This window comes from Balaenoptera physalus, assembly GCF_965194825.1.
Source record: "Balaenoptera physalus genome assembly, chromosome: 9".
In the NCBI taxonomy this organism is placed as follows: Eukaryota; Metazoa; Chordata; class Mammalia; order Artiodactyla; family Balaenopteridae; genus Balaenoptera; species Balaenoptera physalus.
Window position 1 is genome coordinate 2,994,553 of NC_138888.1, and position 17,479 is coordinate 3,012,031.

Here is a 17,479-nt window from a genome sequence, read left to right on the forward strand (position 1 = left end):
TGTGTGTTTTCCATCCTTCTGCCTTTGCTGTTCTGTGCATCGCCATTCCCTCCCGAGTGGCATTTTAACTGTTATTCCAGAGCTCAGATAACATCTTCAGCAAGCACGGCCCGATTTAGAAATTAAAAGACAGGAGGATCTAGGATAGAATGTGAAATATCATGAACTGTATTTTCATACCTGTACTTCACCGGTTGGGTTTCAAAATGAGATAATTTTTTTGAGTTGGTTCATAGTGCTGGATTTTTATTTGCATACTCAGACATAGCAGCAAGGATAGCGGGACAGCTCAGTCTTGGAGTAAGACAGTCTGGGTCTGACTCCTTGTGTTGCTCCTTTACAGGCATTCTGAGCAGGTCCTCAGACCCCTGAGTGCATCTAGGACGTGGTGATGATCATGCCTATTTCATGAGGCTACCGTGAGAAGAACCTTAGGGGCAAGTGCCTGGCACAAATTCGTTTAAAGACAAAAGTGAAAAGTGTATGCTGTTTAAAATAGATTTTTCTTTGTTGTGTATGGTTTTTATCAAATTCTTTTCCTGAACAACGATGTTATGCTGTGTCCTGAACCGTTTCTTCACCAGAAAATTGTGTGGGTGCATGTGGTACCCAAAGCCGTTGGTGGAGGGCAGGTGTTTCGGTTTGTCTCTTGTCCCTGCGGTGCGCTGGTGGGCCAGCGCACCGGTCTCTGGGCCCTCCTAGAGGAGGCCGGTGGGCCGGGCCTTCGCACCCAGGTGTCAGGAGCACAGCCTTCTCCATTGCTAGACAGGGCAGGATTTGGGGGCCGCTCTGTCAGGTGGTTGGAGACGGCTGAAAGTTTAATTTGCAGCCAACATTCGTCTTCTGCCCTGCATTCTCTGGAAAGAAGACAAGATGCTCTCATGACTGCAGACTCAGAACTTCCATTTAACACTTTTCAATCAAGATAAACCTTACATATTAGACTAGGAAGGGTGGTTTTCTCAAATAATGTTAGAAATGTGGAGCATTTGAAAAAAAAAGTCACGATCCACCTGAAAGTAAGGCTTTATTGTCTCTGCAGAAATGAAGAAATTAAAAGTGTTTTTGATATTAATGGTTTCTGGTCACCCCTCTGCATTCAAAGAAGAAATGAATGCAGTTTCTTTGTCCACATGTACATGCATGTGTATAGAAGTATTTATGCCGGCAACAGTGGGAAAGGTTTTGGTAGACAACTTATAAGATTTCATGGGGCTTCCCTGGTGGCACAGTGGTTAGGAATCCGCCTGCCAATGCAGGGGACACGGGTTCGTGCTCCGGTCCGGGAAGATCCCACATGCCACGGAGCAACTAGGCCCGTGAGCCACAACTACTGAGCCTGCGCGTCTGGAGCCTGTGCTCGGCAACGGGAGGGGCCGCGACAGTGAAAGGCCCGCGCACTGCGATGAAGAGTGGCCCCCGCTCGCCGCAACTGGAGGAAGCCCTTGCACAGAAACGAAGACCCAACACAGCTATGAATAAATAAATAAATAAAAATTAAAAAAAAAAAAAAGATTTCATGGAAGTTTCAAGACAAGGATGAAAATGCCCTTTAAAAAATCCCCCCAGAAACAAAAAAACTGGGCTGGATGGTAAGGCTCTAGAAACTTCCACACAGGAAAGACTCAAACAGGTGACCTGAGCCTGGGAAGACGTGTTTAAGGGAGCATAAGTGGCCTCATAACACTTGGGGTTCTCACGCAGATTTCATATTTATTTCATATTCCAATGAGCACATTTCATATGTATTTCATATTAATCTTAAGTAGCTTCAGAGATCAGACTAGGACCAGTGGGAAGTAATTACAAAGAAGTAAATTCCAGTTCAATATAAGAGGAATTTTTTTAATGACTAAAGGTGTATCCTTGGTCCAGGCTGACCTTTGGTAACTTGGAAGTGTGGAAGCCTAAAGCGGACACTACCATCCCCTTTTCTCCCTAACTAACCCCCTTCACCCTGCCCACCCTGGGATTTCAGGTTTGAGATGGAGTTTCACCTAAGTGGATGCTAGGTGAATCCACCTCAGTGGATGTTTCTTCCAATTCAAAGTGTATAATCATCTAAATACAGAGAAAAAACAACTAGAAAAATAAAAACACACAATGTGGAAAACAAGCACACTAAACAGAAAACCCCTGTACAGAAGACTGCATATATACACTAGTTCATAAACCAGAAACCATGATATACATGTAAGTGCTTGTTAATGTGTGATCCTACAATTAGAGTTTTCCATTTTATAGCTTTATAGGAGATGGTAATACTTTACATATATATATATAAAAATAGCTGAATTTAAATAAGACTTACAGGCTTCAATCTGTGATATTTACAGTGCTATGGGAAAAGGCTTTAGAGAATGAACTAAAAATAAAAAGTATCCTACATATAATAGTATAATAAGGAGAGAAATGGTTCTTATGTTTTTTAATTAATTAATTTTTAAAATTTAATTATTTATTTTTTTATACAGCAGGTACTCATTAGTTATCTATTTTATACATATTAGTGTATATATGTCAATCTCAATCTCCCAATTCATCCCACCACCACCACCCCCTTCCCCCCTTGGTGTCCATACGTTTGTTCTCTACGTCTGTGTCTCTATTTCTGCCTTGCAAACCAGTTCATCTGTACCATTTTTCTAGATTCCACATATATGTGTTAATATATGATATTTGTTTTTCTCTTTCTGACTTACTTCACTCTGTATGACAGTCTCTAGATGCATCCACGTCTCTACAAATGACCCAATTCCGTTCCTTTTTATGGCTGAGTAATATTCCACTGTATATATGTACCACAACTTCTTTATCCATTCGTCTGTCGATGGGCATTTAGGTTGCTTCCATGACCTGGCTATTGTAAATAGTGCTGCAGTGAACATTGGGGTGTATATGTCTTTTTGAATTATGGTTTTCTCAGGGTATATGCCCAGTAGTGGGATTGCTGGGTCATATGGTAACTCTAGTTTTAGTTTTCTAAGGAACCTCCATAATGTTCTCCATAGTGGCTGTATCAATTTACATTCCCACCAACAGTGCAAGAGGGTTCCCTTTTCTCCACACCCTCTCCAGCATTTGTTGTTTGTAGATTTTCTGATGATGCCCATTCTAACTGGTGTGAGGTGATACCTCATTGTAGTTTTGGTTTGCATTTCTCTAATAATTAGTGATGTTGAGCATCTTTTCATGTGCCTCTTGGCCATCTGTATGTCTTCTTTGGAGAAATGTCTATTTAGGTCTTCTGCCCATTTTTGGATTGGGTTTTTTTTTTTTAATATTGAGCTGCATGAGCTGTTTATATATTTTGGAGATTAATACTTTGTCTGTTGATTCGTTTGCAAATATTTTCTCCCGTTCTGAGGGTTGTCTTTTTATCTTGTTTATAGTTTCCTTTGCTGTGCAAAAGCTTTTAAGTTTCATTAGTCCCCATTTGTTTATTTTTGTTTTTATTTCCATAATTCTAGGACGTGGCTCAAAAAAGATCTTGCTGTGATTTATGTCAAAGAGTGTTCTTCCTATGTTGTCCTCTAAGAGTTTTATAGTGTCTGGTCTTACATTTAGGTCTTTTATCCATTTTGAGTTTATTTTTGTATATGGTGTTAGGGAGTGTTCTAATTTCATTTTTTTACATGTAGCTGTCCAGTTTTCCAAGCACCACTTATTGAAGAGACTGTCTTTTCTCCATTGTATATCCTTGTCTCCTTTGTCATAGATTAGTTGACCATAGATACATGGGTTTATCTCTGGGCTTTCTATCCTGTTCCATTGATCTATATTTCTGTTTTTGTGCCAGTACCACACTGTCTTGATTACTGTAGCTTTGTAGTATAGTCTGAAGTCAGCAAGTCTGATTCCTCCAGATCCCTTTTCTCCCCTCAAGATTACTTTGGCTATTCAGGGTCTTTTGTGTCTCTATACAAATTTTAAGATTTCTTGTTCTAATTCTGTAAAAAATGCCATCGACAATTTGATAAGGATCGCATTGAACCTATAGATTGCTTTGGGTAGTATAGTCATTTTCACAATATTGATTCTTCTAATCCAAGAACATGGTATATCTCTCCATCTGTTTGTGTCATCTTTGATTTCTTTCATCAGTGTCTTATAGTTTTCTGAGTACAGGTCTTTTACCTCCTTAGGTAGGTTTATTCCTAGGTATTTTATTCTTTTTGTTGCAATGGTGAATGGGATTGTTTCCTTAATTTCTCATTCTGATCTTTTGTTGTTAGTGTATAGGAATGCAAGAGATTTCTGTGCATTAATTTTGTATCCTGCAACTTTACCAAATTCACTGATTAGCTGTAGTCGTTTTCTGGTGGCATCTTTAGGATTCTCTATGTATAGTATCATGTCATCTGCAAACAGTGACAGTTTTACTTCTTCTTTTCCAATTTGTATTCCTTTTATTTCTTTTTCTTCTCTGGTTGCTGTGGCTAAGACTTCCAAAACTATGTTGAATAATAGTGGCAAGAGTGGACATCCTTGTCTTGTTCCTGACCTTAGAAGAAAGGCTTTCAGTTTTTCACCATTGAGAATGATGTTTGCTGTGGGTTTGTCATATATGGCCTTTATTATGTTGAGGTAGGTTCCATCTATGCTTACTTTCTGGAGAGTTTTTATCATAAATGGGTGTTGAATTTTGTCAAAAGCTTTTTCTGCATCTATTGAGATGATCATATGGTTTTTATTCCTCAATTTGTGAATATGGTGTATCACATTGATCGATTTGCGTATATTGAAGAATCCTTGCATGACTGAGATAAATCCCACTTGATCATGGTGTATGATCCTTTTAATGTGTTGTTGGATTCTGTTTGCTAGTATTTTGTTGAGGATTTTTGCATCTATATTCATCAGTGATATTGGTCTGTAATTTTCTTTTTTTGTAGTGTCTTTGTCTGGTTTTGGTATCGGGGTAATGGTGGCCTCATAGAATGAGTTTGGGAGTGTTCCTTTCTCTGCAATTTTTTGGAAGAGTTTGAGAAGGATGGGTGTTAGTACATCTCTAAATGTTTGACAGAATTCATCTGTGAAGCCATCTGGTCCTGGACTTTTGTTTGTTGGAAGATTTTAAATCACAGTTTCAATTTCATTACTTGTGATTGGTCTGTTCATATTTTCTATTTCTTCCTGGTTCAGTCTTGGAAGGTTATACCTTTCTAAGAATTTGTCCATTTCTTCCAGGTTGTCCATTTTATTGGCATAGAGTTGCTTGTAGAAGTCTCTCTCTTTTTTTTTTTTACTACACAAACTATACACACTTCCTGTCTCTGAATTTCTCAATGATTTTTTTTTAAGTAAAAAAGACTTTATTTAGAATTTGATTTAGAGAAGTTTGTCAAAAATGTCAAAAGGTTTGAGCCATTGATTAAACAGGATTACAGATGATTATAAAATAATACTTAATTATCTACTTAACCAAAGTGACAAAATATCTTAAAGGCAGATACAGAAGATTATAGAGGTGTTTACAAACCCTTAGCTTGTTTAATCTTAAGTAATCAAAGATCTGATAAAGACAACTGTGAATTACAGAAAATCATTCTGATAAGACAAAAAATTTGGTTCTGCAAACAGATGACTTGAAAGATAAAGAAAAACCTTTTTACAATTTCTTAATAAGAGAAACCAATAATCCAAGAAAACTTTGTCATTCTAGTTACACACAGTATAATTTTGATATTAAGGCTCATCTTTTTTTTTTTTTTTGGTACCTCTTATACAGTCATTATATTTTATTTTTGTAATAGCTTTATATAAATGCCTTTCTATACTGCTAGATCATAAATTTTTCTTTTTACACACACACACTGTATTTTATTTTTACAAGAGATAAGTAAACTGACACCAAGCATTGTAAATGGATGATCACAACGAAAGCAACAATGACTGCAATTACCGCTTGTAGTAGTCTCTTATGATGCTTTGTATTTCTGCGATATCCATTGTAATTTCTCCTTTTTCATTTTGAATTTTATTGATTTGGTTCTTCTCCCTCTTTTCCTTGATGAGGCTGGCTAAAGCTTTATCAGTTTTGTTTATCTTCTCAAAGAACCAGCTTTTAGTTTTATTGATCTTTGCTATTGTTTTCTTTGCTTCTATTTCATTTATTTCTGCTCTGATGTTTATGATTTCTTTCCTTCTACTAACTTTGGGTTTTGTTTGTTCTTCTTTCTCTAGTTCCTTTAGGTGTAAGGTTAGATTTTTTATTTTGAGGTTTTTCTTGTTTCTTGAGGTAGGATCGTATTGCTCTAAACTTCCCTCTTAGAACTGCTTTTGCTGCATCCATAGGTTTTGGATCATCGTGTTTTTGTTGTCATTTGTCTCTAGGTATTTTCTGATTTCCTCAGTGAACGCTTGGTTATTTAGTAATGTATTGTTTAGCCTCCATGTGTTCGTATTTTTTACAGATTTTTTCCTGTAATTGATACCTAGTCTCATAGCGTTGTGGTCGGAAAAGACGCTTGATATGATTTCAATTTTCTTAAATTTACCGAGGCTTGATTTGTGACCCGAGATGTGATCTATCTTGGAGAATGGTCCATGTGCACTTGAGAAGAAAGTGTAATTTGCTGTTTTGGGATGGAATGTCTTATAAATATCAATTAAACCTATCTAGTCTATTGAGTCATTTAAATCTTGTGTATCCTTATTAATTTTCTGTCTGGATGATCTGTCCATTGGTGTAAGTGAGGTGTTAAAGTCCCCCACTATGATTGTGTTACCATTGATTTCCTCTTTTATAGCTGTTAGCATTTGCCTTATGTATTGAGGTGCTCCTATGTTGGGTGCATATATATTTATAATTGTTATATCTTCTTCTTGGATTGATCCCTTGATCATTATGTAGTGTCCTTCCTTGTCTCTTGTAACATTCTTTATTTTAAAGCGTATTTTATCTGATATGAGTGTTGCTACTTCAGCTTTCTTTTGATTTCTATTTGCATGGAATATCTTTTTCCATCCCCTCACTTTCAATCTGTATGTGTCCCTAGGTCTGAAGTGGTTCTTTTGTAGACAGCATATATATGGGTCTTGTTTTTTGTATCCATTCAGCGAGCCTGTGTCTTTTGGTTGGAGCATTTAATCCTTTCACATTTAAGGTAATTATCGATATGTACACTCCTATGACCATTTTCTTAATTGTTTTGGGTTTGTTTTTGTAGGTCATTTTCTTCTCTTGTGTTTCCCAGTTAGAGACGTTCCATTAGCATTTGTTGTAGAGCTGGTTTGGTGGTGCTGAATTCTCTTAGCTTTTGCTTGTCTGTAAAGCTTTTGATTTCTCTGTCGAATCTGAATGAGATCCTTGCTGAGTAGAGTAATCTTGGTTGTAGGTTCTTCCCTTTCATCACTTTAAATATATTGTGCCACTCCCTTCTGGCTTGTAGAGTTTCTGCTGAGAAATCAGCTGTTAACCTCATGGGAGTTCCCTTGTATGTTATTTGTCGTTTTTCCCTTGTTGCTTTTTTTTTTAAAATTAATTAATTAATTTATTTATTTGTGGCTGTGTTGGGTCTTCATTTCTGTGCTAGGGCTTTCTCTAGTTGCGGCAGGCGGTGGCCACTCTTCATCACAGTGTGCGGGCCTCTCACTATCGCGGCCTCTCTTGTTGTGGAGCATAGGCTCCAGATGCACGGGCTCAGTAGTTGTGGCTCACGGGCCCAGTTGCTCCGCGGCATGTGGGATCTTCCCAGACCAGTGCTCGAACCCGTGTCCCCTGCATTGGCAGGTGGATTCTCAACCAATGCACCACCAGGGAAGCCCTCCCTTGTTGCTTTTAATAATTTTTCTTTGTCTTAAATTTTTGTCAATTTGATTACTCTGTGTCTTGACATGTTTCTCCTTGAGTTTATCCTGCCTGGGACTCTCTGTGTTTCCTGGACTTGGGTGACTATTTCCTTTCCCATGTTAGGGAAGTTTTTGACTATAATCTCTTCAAATATTTTCTGAGTTCCTTTCTCTCTCTCTTCTCCTTCTGGGACCTCTATAATGTGAATGTTGTTGTGTTTAATGTTGTCCTAGAGGTCTCTTAGGCTGTCTTCATTTCTTTTCATTCTTTTTTCTTTATTCTGTTCCGTGGCAGTGAATTCCACCATTCTGTCTTCCAGGTCACTTATCTGTTCTTCTGCTTCAGTTATTCTGCTACTGATTCCTTCCAGTATATTTTTCATTTCAGTTATTGTATTGTTCATCTCTGTTTGTTTGTTCTTTACTTCTTCTAGGTGTTTGTTCTTTAATTCTTCTAGGTCTTTGTTAAACGTTTCTTGCATCTTCTCGATCTTTGCCTCCATTCTTTTTCTGAGGTCTTGGATCATCTTCACTATCATTTTTCTGAATTCTTTTTCTGGAAGGTTGCCTATCTCCACTTCATTTAGTTGTTTTTCTGGGGTTTTATCTTGTTCCTTCATCTGGTACATAGTCCTCTGCCTTTTCATTTTATCTATCTTTCTGTGAATGTAGTTTTTGTTCCACAGGCTGCAAAATTGTAGTTCTTCTTGCTTCTGCTGTCTTCCCTCTGGTGGATAAGTCTATCTAAGAGGCTTGTCAGTTCTTATCTTATGTTAAAGCAATAAGATATGGTCTAGGAAAATGACTACAGTAATAACACTACATATTTATTAATGTGATATTTCAAGCATGGTGCATGGATTATCCCAATTAGACCTGCACAAATCCTGTGAAATGGTATACCTACTATTTTTTAGTAAACCCATTTTGCAGATGAGGAAATGGAAACTTAGGACAATTGATAACTCACTTGCCCAGGGTTACCAGTTAGCACAGCATGGACCCTGTCTCCAAATCTAGCCTGTCTCCAAAGCCCATAGATGTAGCCACACTGTTGTACCACCTCTCTAGGGTAGAACATGAAATTACCCGATGATGTACAACAAATGCACAGAGATGGAGCCTATCACCAGTGAACATTAGTCCACTGACTTCATTATTAATGTTAATTAATAAAATGATATAATGTACATTACAAGAAAAGACAGCTATAGACCAATATCTCTCATGACATAGATGCAAAAATTCTCAACATATTAGCATATCAAATCCAAAAAAGTATAAAAAGAATTGTACACTTTGACCAAGTGGAATTTATCCCAAGTAGGCAAGGCTGATTCAACATTTGAAAATCAATGCATGTAATTCATTAGATCAACAGACTAAAAAGAAAAATCACATGATCATGTCAGTAGATGCAGAAAAAGCATTTGACAAAATCCAGTGCCCATTCATGATAAAAACTCTGAGTAAACTAGAAATAGAAGGGAATTTCCTGAACTTAATAAAGACTATCTACAAAAATCTACAGCTAAGATCATAGTTAGTGGTGAAAACTCAAAACTTTCCCTCTGAGATCAGGTACAAGGCAAGGATGTCCTCTCCCACAACTGCATTTCAACATCATACTAGAAGTTTGTTTATGCAATTAGACAAGAAAAAGGAAATAAAAGGTATACAGATTGATAAGGAAGACATAATTCTGTCTTTGTTCACAGATGACATGACTGTCTATTTAGAAAATTTGAAAGAATGAGCAAAAAAACAAACAAACAAACAAAAAAACACCTGGAACTAATCAGCAATTATAGCAAAATTGCAGGATACAAGGTTAATATACAAGTCAGTTGCCTTACTATATACCAGCAATGAACATGTGGTATTTGAAATTAAAAACACTATAGCATTTACATTTGCACCACCCAAAATGAAATACTTAGGTATAACTCTAACACAATAGGGACAAGATCTATATGAGGAAAAGTACAAAGTTCTCATGAACAAAATCAAAGAACAACAAATGGAGAGATATTTCATGTTCACGGGTAGTAAGACTCAGTATTGTCAAGATATCAATTCTCCCCAACTTGATCTATAGATTTAGTGCAATCCCAATCAAAACCCCAGCAAGTTATTTTGTTGATATCAACAAACTGGTTCCAAAGTTTATATAGAAAGTAAAAGACCGGAATAGTAAATACAATATTGAAGTAGAAGAAAACAGTTGGAGGTTTGACATTACCCTGTGAAGCTACAGTAGTCAAGATGGTGTGGTATTGGTGGAAGGATAGACAAATAGATGAATGGAATGGAATAGAGAGCCCAGATATAGACACATAAATCTAGCTAACTGCTCTTCAACAAAGGGATAAAGGCAATACAAATAAGCAAAGATAGCCTTTTCAATGTTGGTGTTATAACAATTGCAACATGTAACAAAGTGAACTTGGACATAGACATTACACTTTTCACAAAAATTAACTTAAAATGGATCATAGACCTAAATGTAAAATGCAAAACTGTAAAACTCCTAGAAGATAACATAGGAGAAAACCTAGGTGACCTTGGTATGGTGATGACTTTTTAGATACAACATCAAAGGCACAATCCAGGAAATAACTAATTAATAAGCTTGGCTTCACCAAAATTTAAAACTTCTGCTCTGTGAAAGACAATGTCAAGAGAACGAGAAGACAAGCCACAAGACTAGGAGAATATATTCGCAAAAGACAACATCTAATAAAGGAGTGTTATACAAAAACATACAAAGAACTCTTAAAGCTCAACAATAAGAAAACAAACAACTGCATTTTAATCATGGGCTAAGGACTGTAATAGACTCCTCACCAAAGAAGATATACAGGTGGTAAATTATCATGTGAAGAGATGCTCCATGTCATATGTCGTCAAGGAATTGCAAATTAAAACAATAATGAGATATCACTACACACCTATTAGAATAGCCAAAATCTGGAACACTGACAACACCAAATGCTGGTGAGGATGCAGAGCAACAGGAACTCTCATTCATCACTGGTGGGAATGCAAATTGTACAGCTACTTTGGAAGACAGTTTGGTGGGTTCTTACAAAACTATACATACTCTTACCATACGACCCAGCAATCACACTCCTTGTTATTTACCCAAAGGAGTTGAAAACTATGTCCACACAAGAATCTGCACATGGATGTTTATAGCAGCTTTATTCATAATTGCCAAAACTTGGAAGCATGTCCATCAGTAGGTGATGGATAAACAAACCGTGGTACCTCCAGACAAAGGAATATTATTCAACACCAAAAAAATAGAGCTGTCAAACCATGGAAAGACATAGAGGAAACTTAAATACATATTACTAAGTGAAAGAAGCCAACCTGTAAGTGTACATACTGTATCATTCCAACTGTATGACATTGTGGAAAAGGCAAAACTAGGGAGGCAGTGAAAAGATCAGTGGTTGCCAGGGGTTAGGGGTCGGGAGAGATGAATAGGCAGAGCACAGAGGATTTTTAAGGCAGTGAAGATACTCTGTGTGATATTATAATGTTGAATGTATGTCATTATACATTTGTTCACACCCATAAACCACCAAGAGTGAACCCTAATGTAAACTACAGACTTTGTGTTGAAGTAGGTTCATCCTTGGTAACAAATATAGGTCCCTGGTGAATGATGTTGATAAACAGCGAGGCTGTACCAAATCTGTACCTTCCCCTCAATCATGTTGTGAACCTAAATCCGCTCCAAAAAATAAAACCTCCATTAGAAACAAAACGAAACTATAAACCGTAGAACACAACATTTATTTGTATGCTGAAAATAAGAAGGCTTCTTTATACATTTCCCAATTTAAAAAAATGACAGAAAGTGACTCTCAAGCCCGAAAGTCCATTTCTGATCGCTGCTTTTGGCAACACGTAAGTATTTTCCCTGGGAGCCCTTCTGCACAAGGACCCTTCAGGTGAATTTGGAGCCTGGTGGGTGCAGCTCGCACTGAGCTGTGAGAAAGCCTCCCGGCCTTTCATCTGGCCCGTGGGTCTCTGCCTGCCTCAAGCTCCTGTTTGGTTTGCCTGCACCCAGGCAAATATATCTCCGACTCAATATTGTTGCTCCAGCGCTGACCTAAGCAGGAGACTGTTCACAGAAAGGCGAGAAAAAAACAAAGCTGAAATGAGGCAAGACCCCTTTTAACATGAAAAAGAGAAGTGCCACTTGAAATTAAATTCAAAATGAGTTTAAGGTGGTCGCTCTAACAGTTTGTCAACAGAGGGGATAAATGAGTGTGAACAAGCCAGGCTTTAGAAGAATGACAGGGAGGAAATTAAAGAAACAGAAAATAAGAGCGGGACGTGGCCAGCCCGCGTGATTCATGCTCGTATCTGTGGCCTGCAGTGTGGGCAGTTGTGCCATCTTTGCCTGTGTAGTTTCATGTTTTCTTTCTAAAACCACATTGCACTGGGTTGTGGGTCCTGTGGGCGAAGGGACCCAAGCGGACGTGTGACCACGGTCGCCGGTATGAGGTGCCGGGTGATGCTTAACCAGTAAGCCTCACAGAAATCCCGAAAAGGATGCCCTTGAGATGCTGAAACCAGGTCACGCGGATGGTGAACAGCTTGGCCCATGTGGCCATAGGTTTCCTTTGAGAGGCTGTGTCACCTCCCAGAAACCCAGACACCAAGCAGTCCTGCTTTTCATGGACACGACAATTGTACTTTCTGCTGTTCGGGGGCAGCTCGGAAGGCCTAGGATGAGGTCACCTGTCATTCTGGTGTAAGTTGGGCCCCTCCGCCAGCGGCTCAGTGTCTGCATTCTGACACCTAGCCCTTGACCACGTCGGGGGACTGGCTTGGCCGGGAATGATGTAATGTACTTGTGTGCACAGATGTGGGAGTATTAGCAAATTTGCTCCTTTTTATATTTGTTGGGATAGATCCTGCACCATCATCAGAGAGCAGCACGCCTGACCCCATACCTACACGGCATCTGTAGTTTCCAAGAGCGGTCCTGACCAGAACAACCCCAGGGGACCTCTTAGAAATGCAGATTCTCAGGCGCAGAGCTCACTTACTGAATCAGAAACTCTGGGCTGGGGCCAGCAGTCTGCTTTAACAAGCTCCCCTGGTGATTCTGATGCAGGCTCGAGTGTGAGAACCAGGGCCCGCGGCCAGCACTCTGCTCGGGGGTTTAACTGTCCCATTTGATCGTAGGAACAGGTCCACTTCTGGATTTGCCAGTGGGCACCTGCCGGCCTTTAGGCAATGCGCACCAGGGCTTGCCTCTGAAGGTGGGTCTTTGCCATTTTGCCAGCCAGCCCCAGGGGTGGGGGGCACTCCCTGTCCTCCCCCCGCTGCTGCCCCCGCCCCATGCCTTTGCTGTAGGACACCTGCACGCCAATCAGCCGTCAGGTGGCCGGGCTCTGAGGTGTTTCCGTACCGGTGGCAGTGGACTTGGCCTGTCCAGGCACCTGGCGACCAGCGGAGCGTATCTGTGAGAAATTCATCGCTGGTTAAGCTGTTGCCCCCTGCGCTAACGCCGACCCTGATTCATTAGAACGAGTCTGAGCCCTGGGGGCTGCAGGGGTGAGCCTGCGAGGTGCCTCTCCTGCCGGGAGGAGGGGGGAGAGGACGAGGAGACCTCCCTGGGATGTGAACAAGTGCGTGTGGGAATCCCAGCACGGCGCCCTAGAATACAGGTCCCGGGCCCTCCCAGCACAGGGCGGTGACCAAAACCGGTTCCCAGAGGAGTTTGCGTGTGCTTCCAGATCACATGAATTGCACACACCCTGAATCCTCCGCAGGCCTTCGACTTTAGTCTTAAACCCTGTTATTACTAATAACAGCTGCCGATGTCAGCAGAGCCCTCACACGTTCTACCCAGGATTCCACGGCGCTTTTAGGGTACCCGGTGGGCTTTCAGCTCTTCCTCTGCTCAGTTAACTGAGATCCGTCGTTTTGTCTCCACAGCACGAGACGTAGAACTGGCACCGGCCAGGCTCTGGGTAAACGCTGTCCCGGGAGAGGAGAGGAGAATTAGCTGGAGAAAGAGCAAGGGGAGGGAAGGAGAGGGGAAAGTAAAGAACGTAACACAAGATCCAGAGCAATGCTGTCAGCGTTTCAGCTATCTCTGCTGTGCGACAAAATGCCCCCAAGCCCAGTGGCTTCAAACAACACTGGGTTATTTCTAAGGGCTGTTTGGGGCTCAAGTGGAGGATTCTTTCATTGGTCTCCCCGAGGCTCAATCACGTGGCTACATCTAGCTGGGAGGTGGGTTGACTCTATTACACCTGAGATGGCTTTAGACTCCTTTCTCTCTGTCTCTGTCTCTCTTTTTGTGCCTTTCTCTCTCTCTCTCTCTCTCTGTTTCTGTCTCTGCCTCTCTCTCCCTCTGTCTTTCTCCCTTGTCTTTCTCTGCCCACCCCCTTTCTCTCTCTCTCTCTCTCTGTTTTTCTCTCTCTCTCTCTCTGTTTCTGTCTCTGCCTCGCTCTCCCTCTGTCTTTCTCCCTTGTCTTTCTCTGCCCACCCCCTTTCTCTCTCTCTCTCTCTCTCTGTCTCTCTCTGGCAGGGCATCCGTGTTTCCTAAATGGTGCCTGTCTTCTAAGAAAGAGGCAGCTGAAACTGGCTGTGCTCTTCAGGCCTGGATTTGGAAGTCTCAGAATTTCACTCTGTCATGTTCTGTGAATCAGGAAGTCACAGGGCTGCCCAGGTGCAGAGGAGGGAAATCCATCCCACCTCCTGATGGAAGCAGCCACATGTCTGTGCAAAGATGGAGAAGTTGGGGCTGCCTTCGAAGACCAGCTCCCAGGGATGCAAGCCTGCTCCTGTGAACTCCCGGCCGAAACCCTCCCATGGCTTCACGTGTCGTAAAAGCCGAGGTCCTGCCTTGTCTGCAAGCTGACCTGTTTATTTGCTTCTTGTCTGCTGTCTGTCTCTCTTCACCTGGATGCAGGTTCCTTGTGGGCAGGCATTTCTATCCATTTGTTGCCTTCTGTCCTCAATGCCCAGAGCGGTGCCGGGCACGAAGGAAGGACTCAACAAATGTTTGTTGAATGAGTAGAAAAAAAGGGCACATTCGAGTAAACCCAGACGTATGTTTTTATCTAATTGCCAGATTGTATTTTTTTTTTTTCTTGTGAGTGTCAATACTTTATTTTGGTGTAAAGACAGGAAACTGGAAAATACACTGTATTTAAAATTTTCTTGGTTCCCCTTCACACTGTGGAAACCCTCTCCCCCCCCAGAGCTAATCTTTCCAAACTCAAATACTTAAAAATTACAGCAGCAAAACAAAAGCGCAGAAAACATAAAACCAGATGGAGAAGGTGGCCGGGCCAGTAGTGTCACTTGGTGTGGACGACTGAGGTGCTGAACAGGAGTTTCTGTTCCTGTTTTTTTCTTTTCTTTCCTCCTTTCTCTGCAGAGAGGGTATCTGAAGTAGCTGGCACATCCAGTCGACAGCGTCATAGATACCTCTCTCACTTCCGCTCACCTGCGAGTTCAGCATCTGTGAACTGGCTCTGCAGCCTACTCTGGTCTCTAAGGAAACCCTAGAGATATTCTCAGGTGACATTGAGAACAGATTGTATTTTATAAGCATGCCCTGAAGGATGCTGTATAAGACATTACCCCGTGGGACTTCCCTGGTGGTCCAGTGGTTAGGACTCTGTGCTTCCCCTGCAGGGGGCACAGGTTCTATCCCCAGTCAGGGAACTAAGATCCCACATGCCGCTCAGCCAAAAAAAAAGACAAGGCCCTTGACTTCTGGTTGTTGTGACATATGTGAGACAGAAAATATCATCCTGACTCTGGCTGTGTTGAGGTTTTGAAGAAAACGTGTAACTGAGCTGAGAGCCCAGCATGACTGAAGGGGGGTCCCATGTACCCTGGCCACCGCAGCGCCCAGAACTCAGACTGCACGGGACAGCGGGGCGTCACCTGTGCCGTCGTCCACAGCGAACAATGGCACAACAAGCAAGCCCGTGGGTGCTGGAAGGCAGCACCGTGTGGGACCAGACTGGGCCTGTTGCATCCCAGGATTTATCAGAGAAGCTTCTCTTCCTGTTAAACTAGTGCTCAGCCTTAGAGCGATGACTCTCGCCTTCCCTGGTATCTTGTTCATTTGTGAATTCTTATCAAGTGAATCTTTTTTTCTCCTTTTTACAGTTGGTAAACAAAAATGTGCCAGTTTTAAGATTAAAATATGTTAAAATCATATAGCAATAAAGTAGTTTTAGCTCTTCAGCGGATCTCCAGAGCTGAGTTCTTCCCTTTCATTGCCTTTGTTCTGGGGTGAGTGGTAGATAAGCCACTCAGCTAAGAACCTGAGTTGAGTCTATTTACAGAGTATGATAAATGGCAAACACCAGGTTCTAATTCTCGAAGCTTAGTCCGTGGCATTTTGTTCAACAATAGGGCCCTTAAATTTGGGAGGACCCTTAGTTTTTACACTACAGGAAAGATATCTGCTGATGTTTTCAGACAGGATGGAGGTAAAAACAAGTGATAGTAATAGTGTGTCTAGGATGATAGTCATAAGGAATTCTTTATGTTTCTAAAACACCAGGATGTCAGAAACATGTGAGAGATTCTTTTAGAAGAGCCTTATCTGGCCATTCTTTACTTCTTTTTCTTTTTCACTTCTTTTAAATTTTCATTTTTACCTATCTTTCACGATTTTGAAGCCTTTATAGTTTAGCAGTGAAGTTTTGTCAATCCACTCAGTCAGAGCACACACTCACTCTTAGTGGATAATGTTGAAATCTGCATTTTCCTTAAATGTAAATGGAAAAAATATTCGTTGTTGATTTATCAGGAATAATAAAACTTCTCTAACTTCAAAAATGAAAAGACAAAATGATTACCATTATATTAAATATAGTCTAATTTGATTTGACCCAGTTTTAATGAATCTGAAATTGCAAAATATATTAGTTCAACTTTTCTAATGATAAGTTATTTTCCTTGACAGTCTGTCTGTCCATCCTTATTTTGACCAGAGGGCTGTGCCGAAAGCATATCTAGATATTCTGAGAAGCAGTAAAATAATACGGCTTTTGGATACTTAGTTCTATGTTTGACAAATATTGTTCATCACTAATATTCACATAAAAGAACTTCAAGAACCAGAGATAATTTTCCTCTAAAAATGATACGAAATAATAGTACATTTGGGGCATCTTATTATGTGCAGGCATTCGTTACATGTGGAGAATCTAGACAGATATAAAGACTATATTTATTTGAGAGGGGGAAAAGTTATGTCAACTATCAAATACCAAATAGACATGCAAGAATATGTTTTTTTTTTTAAGGAGGTAATATCTTCCACAAGTTCTATCTTCTTTTATTTATTTATTTATTTATTTATTTTTGGCTGTGTTGGGTCTTCGTTTCTGTGCGAGGGCTTTCTCTAGTTGCGGCAAGCGGGGGCCACTCTTCATCGCGGTGCGCAGGCCTCCCACTATTGCGGCCTCTCTTGTTGCGAAGCACAGGCTCCAGACGCGCAGGCTCAGCAACTGTGGCTCACAGGCCCAGCCGCTCCGCGGCATGTGGAATCTTCCCAGACCAGGGCTCGAACCCGTGTCCCCTGCATCGGCAGGCAGATTCTCAACCACTGCGCCACCAGGGAAGCCCAAGAATATGTTTTTAACTCCAGAAATATTGAAATACATGATAATATCTCCAAATA

The 17,479-nt window shown here is 40.7% G+C and overlaps 1 protein-coding gene across 3 annotated transcripts in view; it reads left to right on the plus strand.

The window, feature by feature from the left end:
* The window catches only part of TBXT (T-box transcription factor T), a 115,178-nt gene that overhangs the window by 39,660 nt on the left and 58,039 nt on the right, over positions 1-17,479 (plus strand). The window lies entirely within an intron of this gene.